Consider the following 8187-nt stretch of genomic DNA (forward strand, 5'->3'; position numbering starts at 1 on the left):
GGGCAAAAAAAAAAACGTACGATATATTCATGCGCATCTGGTCACTAAAGCCGGTTCCTTGATTAGTGGTAAATCTCCGTCACCTGTTTTCAAACAGAGCGGCAGTTAATACAGAGATCACTGAGATGGAGAAAAAAAAAAGGTCTCCTCTAGACATGTGTGCAGTTCCACAAAGATTTTGAAACACTTGGAGCTCTGGAAACATATGTTGAAGAGCATGATCAATTAGGTTACTACAACATGTAAAAGCTGTCAATATAGTTTGATTAAGAGAAATGCCAGAGAAAGGGATTGATAGGGATGGATCTCCAGCTTGTGGCTTTACTCCGCTCATCCATCAAAGAGAACAATAGAGACTGTCTCAGAGATGCAGCACTTTATTTCAGAGCTTCCAGACTCAGCTGTGTTTACTCTTATGATTAGCGTTTAAAAGAACGGCTGAGGGACCCAATGTCAGCTGGGATGCAAACTCTCTCTCTCTCTCTCACACACACACACACCTGATCTGCATTGTGTTATAATAAAAAAGACAGATGGTCAACATCTGTAAAAAAAAAAAGAACAAAATCATGTTTATTTGTGATGACATGATAAGTAAATAACAGAAATTATCCTTTTAACAAATCAAAAACTGGTTCTCAGTGATATTAGTACTCATAATAACTTATTGTACATATCAGTTCAACTCTCCCTGACCTGTTGATCCACATTATTTTTATAAATCATGCTGGCAACTCCTACGATTTGACACAAAAGAAAATGATTCTGTTTGACAGAGGTATTAGCAGACCATTCGTGTCATCAACCTGGACACGAACAAACCATATATTCAGCTAGGTTAGTCTGTCTCCGGTGAATCATAAACTGTTGGAATTTATATAAGGATTTGTGACTCAACAGGCTATCGTTTTGTTCGACAATGACATCAGAACACGGTTAAAGCAGCAGGGGGGAAAAAATCTGTTTATTGTTAGACAAACACGTCTGCGATTCGGCAGTCTGTCCTTGGACAGCCTGGAAAGATGGTTAGGAAAAAAAAACGTTGACTGGCCGCTAGACAGTGGCGCAGTGCCTCCAGGACGCGTTCAACACCCGTCTTACCTCACCTGCTTTTTATAGCCAGCTCTAAACACAGCCAGCCACGTGCACAGAGACTGCCCTTGTGCAATTACTTTTGAACCAAATATAATCTCCAGAAGACAGAAACGCGTCATCAAATTGACCAAGATTACCCGTTAACGGTCAGAACATAACAGAATTACAAAAGCCTTAAACTGGCCTGAAAAACAACATTCTACAAGAAGTGACTTGCAGTGAGTGAACGTTAAAAGAATTTGAAAAGGACTTCATAATGCCCCACAGAATCCATCTAAACCATGAGAGAGACACATGCTCACTGTACAATAGACAATTTACAGCGCACACCACCTTATATGGGGAAAAGGGTGGACATGATATACGGTTTTCCAAAGAGTGGTTTGCTTCACAGAATTAGGGCCAGGAACTTTGAGGGCAAGTTGTAAAAATAGGTTTGTAATGTTCCTTGCGGCAATGAATTGAAGCAGTGTTTTAAAACAGACGCTCAAGACATGTAGCACTGAAGACTACGTCCATCAACTCCACAACTAAAACAGATATATAGCACGATCCAGATATCACACAAAAATATACCTTCCTTCTTCGATTTAGCTCAATAAGGCCCCAAATCATAAAGCAGACCACAGTAACCTGGTAAGACTGCAATTAGGAACAGTCTCTCTAAGGAAGAGTAACTATAGCTCCTAGATATTGAAAAGTATTTGAATGAATGAATGTATTCGACCACCCTTAGGAGTTACGAAGCAGACATCAATCGTGACTGAGAGCTCCCTGTGCCAAATGGCATGCCTGGACCTTCCTTCTGCGGTCAGCTTGTATTTGTTCTAATTGCTGGCACTCCACAGGGTTCAACGGCCCTTTTGTCACGACGGTATTCTTCTCAAATTCAATACCACACCCTATCACTACATCTTCCCATTTAAAGGTTAACTTTAACGATGCCATCACCGTTTAAGAATTAAGGCTGTCCGTCTTTCATGCAATTAAAAAAAGTCAAATTCTCACTTGATGAACGAGGAGAACAAGGCAGACTAGTTAATAAAATAACACATAAGGAATGTATATTATGACTTCTATATGTAACCTAAAGACAACATTATCAATGCACATTTGCCATCTGGTTCTTTTCTTTGTTGGAACGCGGAACACCAATTCCAATTTGTATATTACAGTTTGCATATAATTTGCTTGAGAACAGAAGTAGGTAATTTTGTGCTTTCCTTTCAAAGCTCATCAAATCAATTTCGTTTCACATGCTAAAGGCACAATACACAGTATGAGATACAATTCCCCATGTCACCATTATTTCCTTTAGCGGGACAATTCAGTCTTTCTTCTACAGAGCAGAGAAGACACAAATTATGTATTTGTCTACCAGTTTTTTATTTGACTCATTCATTTATTTTTAACTGTATGATTAAATCAATTACAATTATTTAAATAGGTGCAAGTAAATTATAAAAATTACTATTACTATTAAAATTATTTAAATTTACAAGTAAACTGTCTTACTGTCTTATTTCAAGCTGACAATGACCCCCAATAATGGGGTTAAAATTGTATGTGTAATACATACATACATATATACACACACATATATATACACACACACACACACATATATATATATATATATATATATATATATATATATATATATATATATATATATATATATATATATAAAATATTTTTATAGACACATACAAAGTGCTAATTTTAGAAAGCAGGCTACTTAATTTGGATCCTTTTTTTCAATAAATATTTAAGCACGTAAACACAAACAAATACTATACGAAACACAATTTCATCGTTTTAAACTTCACTAAAAGAAAGGAAAAAAAAATAGATCTAGTTTTAGTTCCTATAATGAAACCAGAATACCGTTACAGATAAAGTCGTATTAAACACAACGCACACTAGAAATCCTATTTAGATTTGATGAAATACCGCAAACAAAAACATAACTCATAACTTTTACTTACCAGATATTAAAAAAACAGCCACAGGATAAATAGCCACTTTTTTGTCTTATTGTCGAGAGCACATTCATTTGAATCAACGCTTTTCCAAGGGCAAAGTTTTAATCCAGTTCTCTTCTCCAAAGATTGAGCACGCAAACTCTTGACTCCTCAACTCTCACAACGCCTCGTGAACAGTTTGCCACGCCCCTAAACTTCAAAGACACCAGAGTTCACCAATGAAATCGAAGTGCTCGCGAACCTAATTAGATTATGCGCAGAGAAGGACCAATCTCATTTCAGCAGGAGAGGAGTTCGGTGTTTATCCGGGAAACGCGTGCTGGTTGCTGGGTTACATTATTAAGGTTATTTAAATCTCTGTTCGGTGACAGGCGTCTACTCTTAAAGTGACTCTTTGTTTGGACCTGTAGCTTTGTGGCTGTGCTGCTTTTATTAGATTTTTGAGGGAAGAAATTCTGAGGCTTCCCAGTGGTGTGTTTCAAAATCCTTCTTGCACATGAATCCTAAATTATGTTTGCTCCCATAAATATCTGATGATTCACTCTCACATGGTAACAGCTTCGTTTGTCACCACGTGGTGGTTTATAAGGAAATTCCTTGTCATTTATGCACAGTGTACGACTAAAAATGTATTGAGCCATCGAAATGTAATCTTTGCCAATATATGAAAACATAATAAAGCTGCCTTATTGTCAGTTGTTTCTGCAGTAAACAAATGGAAGTGAGGGTAACCTCTGGGAGTTCCAGGTCAGGTTTGCATTCAGAGCTGCCATCCAATTAAAGGGCAAGACTCCTTGGTTTTTCCATCCACATTTTCCCTAGATAACGCTGTCCTATTCTAATTCAGACGTGCAACTCGTCCATGTGTACATTGTTTAGACCAGATAGCGGGTTAAAACTTAAGGGTTACGTCTTGAGCTATCCTCAAGACAGACAGCAAGCTTGCCGTTTGAGGACACCAGGCTGATCTCGTACACACAAATATACACTTTAATTATTCTTTAAATCCCATTATAGAAGAATTAGGGAAAGACAGAATGTGTTTATAAGGCCATAGTGTGTCGAGCGCTGTGGGATTTTAAGAGTGCGAGAGAGAATCTTTGCGGATTTCTGCGCAAAATTGTGCAGACATTTGAAACGACATGATAAATTGATGTCAGGTTTCGTCTGGGCCCTCAGCGCCGGCTCTTAGCAAACCTCAAACCACTCTCTAATCCAAACAACATCTGAACAGCCACAAAGTCGAATTCATAAATTATGTAAAAACATTTCATAATACCGCACAAATTTAATTAACACGTTAAAACCGAATCTTTAATTCAGACCTAACCAAAGCTGCTTCCTATTAATTAAAACAAAGACCAGAAATGAGTGAGCAGCATTAATATTATGCACGATTTATTAATTGCTGCTGTTTATCATGTATTTTGTGATGGAAAACCCCAGCGACGCACTTACAACATATGCAAAATAAGGCACAGCCTACATTGTAAGGCACTTCATATGACCTTCCAATTCTAGCAGGATGGACAGAATTACCGCTTTAAGTTGTAGCAACTCTTTCTTGGCTTGTAAAATGATAAAGGGAAAAAACTTCATCTAAAAAAATTCTGCCATCATACACTAATCCAAACTTGAAACGTAAGAATGCTGGGATCCAAACAACATTGGACCCCGCCTCCATTGTAAGATGGAGATCCTCTTTTTTGTTTTTGTGTTTTTATTTTTGGGTGAACTAAAAAAAAATAGAAAATGCAATGCCCATTTAACCTAGATATATCTTAGTTGCAATAAAGTACTTCTCATTAATATCCTAATAGAGGTTATGTAGCATGTTGTAAACAGTTCTATAACTATGACCATATTTTATTTCTTCTTCAAGGGAATCTATTCATAGATGAGCAGTGCTCCGTAGTCCTATTCAAATATGTGTGGTTTTAAAGTGTTGTCAATACGGTACATCAAACACTATGTCTCTTCTTATTGGATATATGATGGATATTGCTTTCCACGCCTGGGAAGTGGGACTTGCTTTGCTTTCGTTAAAAAAAGCAACCGGACATGTGGCGAAGAGTCTGAAAATGCCTTCTTTAGAACGTCCGAGAAACTGGATGCATCCCTTTCAAACAAGTAGCCCTTCACGCAAAGGAGGTCAGCGATACGCTCTAGCAAACTTCATTTCCGTGCTTCAGCATTATCGGAGACAGTACCACAAATGCTCTTGTACCCTATCTGTTATTCGCGATGAAGCTTGTTTCTCATTTTCACGGCTGTCCCAAAGGAAGGAGGAAAGAGCTCAGGACAGTGAGGTGTGAGACTAGATTACGCATGCATGAGCTGTTGGGCCCTTTGTATTTCCCCGATCAATGAAACATCCCGCAGCGAGACCTAGCGCCCATGACACACACCCCACATATACGTCTCCCGAACAGTGCGCAGGGCCTTCGTGTGTTCAGATGCGTTATTCCCCCTGATGTCAGTCAGTCTTATTCTATTCTCCCGTGACTGGTTTGAGCTGGTGCATTGCTCATGTGGGGTGTTTCACGCAAGCACGATTCACAGAGGAAAGATCGGAATGATCACAGCTGGATTAGAGTCTGGATTAGATTATCTGAAAAATCAAATAGTGAAATACATGCAGTGCCAGCTAAAAGTTCGAATGGACTTGATTTAATTGATATTTTGCATGATCTTAACTATATAAAGCCTGATGTAACTGGAAACACATTTCAAAGGGTTCCGTCGTCTAAGTGTACTCAACTGGGCTATTTTGAGACTAAAGTACACTTAGATCACTTTTAACATGCTATCTTTGTTTTTAAAAATGTATTTAGTTCAAAAATGTATTTAGTTAAATATCACCATTTTCATCAAACGTGACCTCCATGTTGCTTTCTCATACTATATGAACTTTCGTTGTCAGATTAATAACCTTCTTAATACATATATATAGGCTGAATTCTTGTCAGTGCTGCAGATTTGAAACTAAGAGGACAACTCCATTTAGTCTAACACAACATCTGTTTAGAGCTATTTAGAGTAAGTTAAGATGCAATGGGAAAATCTAAGTGTGAAATATTAAATATTACCCTCTCCGTCACTCAAAGGGGCCTTTCTTTAAAGAATTTGTAAAATGAAACAGGCTGGATTCGGCTTTAATTATTAGTTTACTTGTTTTTAATATCTAACTTTATTTTTTCTTTCCAATCACGGTTTCAACATCCCAAAAATATTCATAAACACTTGTGCATTTAGTCCATCCCGTGAAGGGTGAGCTCCCAGCAGACCAAAGGCCATATGCCAGGTCACAGATTTCAGTACAGAGAGGGCTCTAAAGATCCGGTCCCAGACCACAAGGGGATCGCACCGGAAAAGGGTTCGTTTTCTTATTTCACGCTTTGATGAATCCACATCCAGGGACATGTTAAATGACGGCCGAAGCTCAAACTGCAATCTCTAATCTGACCGCTTGTTTGGCTAGCGGTGTGTGGAGGAGGGCACAGGGGAGCACAGATGCTTGCCGTCATTAATAGGCACGATCATGAATAATTAATCTGCCTAAGTGAGTGAATACCGGAGAGGTAGACGGATGGACCAGATTGAAGTAACCACAGGGGAGGCTGGGAGACTGTTAGTCATGAGAACATTGGCGTCCGAATGTTAGGCTCCAAGCTGCAGATTTGAAACTTATTCTAACACAACATCCGATCGGAGGTATTTACAGTTAGTTAAGATGCAATAGCAAAAAAGTGTTAGGGGGAATATATTCAGGCAATCTTATTTTTTGATAATGCCTTGTGGATGGAAAGCAAGGTATATTGTAATTAGCCAATAATGAATAAAGTCTCTTCAGTGTAAAAAAACATAACTAAAAACATAAATTGAATGGTATAATTTGACAATTTATATATATATATATATATATATATATATATATATATATATGTAATATATTATATATAAACAAAATGTAATGTTTATACAATTAATGTATAATGTTTATATATTAATATATATATATATATATATATATATATATATATGCATGTACTTGTATTTATATGTACATATACACAGTATACACATGTAAACAAGACTTATTGTTTTGTCATATTATTTGACAGCACTAAAATATAAATGTATTTAAATGCAAATATTTTGAAAATATAAATTGTGTATTTCTATACTACACAGTACACACATTGTTCGACAGCACTAATGTATATATAGTTAAATATTTTCCATATGCAACAGTGCTTAATTTTCAAAACAACCACTACATTCCAAATATTTAGTGTGCTACCAAAAAAAAAAAAAAAAAGAGAAATGGTTCAAACAGGAAATCAAGGTAGCCCAAAGGCTGAAAACATGCACATCTGTTTTATACAAACACAAACCCTGTAGAGGTTCTCTAGAGGAAACAATAAGACTTTTGTCACCAAGCACAAAACCAGGTGTCAAAGCCTGAGGCGCTGCATTAGTCAGTGTGTCCTGTGATGGACTAGAACAGTTGGTGTCCTATAAAACCACCCGACTGGTGTCTGTCAGGGAAACTTTTCATCGCGGTGACCCAGTCTTAAAGTCATACAAAACCTTAAGGAGGGACCAATTACAATGGAAATAAAAGAAAAAAAAAGTAGTAAAATTTCCTTGAGAAAATGCCTCTTTACGTGATGTTTGCACAGCTCTAAAATTCTGATATAGATACTGTACCCGAGTAAAGTTAGCTTACATTTGCATAATATTAGTAACGTCTCAAAAGTAATTTAAACATATAATATAAGCAATGAATGGCATTACAAAGATTCTTCTTATAGTACATTATCACTCTTAGTGTCATTTTATTTGTGGTTTTGCGACCTGATGTACAAATTCACAAACTTTAAATAGTAAAGGTACGGTCTTATTTTCAGAAGCAAACCATGTTTCACTGAAGTGTGTCGATGGCATGATTGGACAGGCGTATTTTGAAATTCTAGGGTGTATATTTAGAATTTTAGTGTGCTTTTTAGTACAGCGGTGCATGAAGGCCGGTGGTCTGTCTCCAAGGTCTGTCGAGTAACCAGCAGAGGAGTCTGACCTCTACTGGTTATGCTCTGCATCTGCT

The sequence above is a fragment of the Puntigrus tetrazona genome, chromosome 17, assembly GCF_018831695.1.
Source record: "Puntigrus tetrazona isolate hp1 chromosome 17, ASM1883169v1, whole genome shotgun sequence".
NCBI lineage: Eukaryota > Metazoa > Chordata > Actinopteri > Cypriniformes > Cyprinidae > Puntigrus > Puntigrus tetrazona.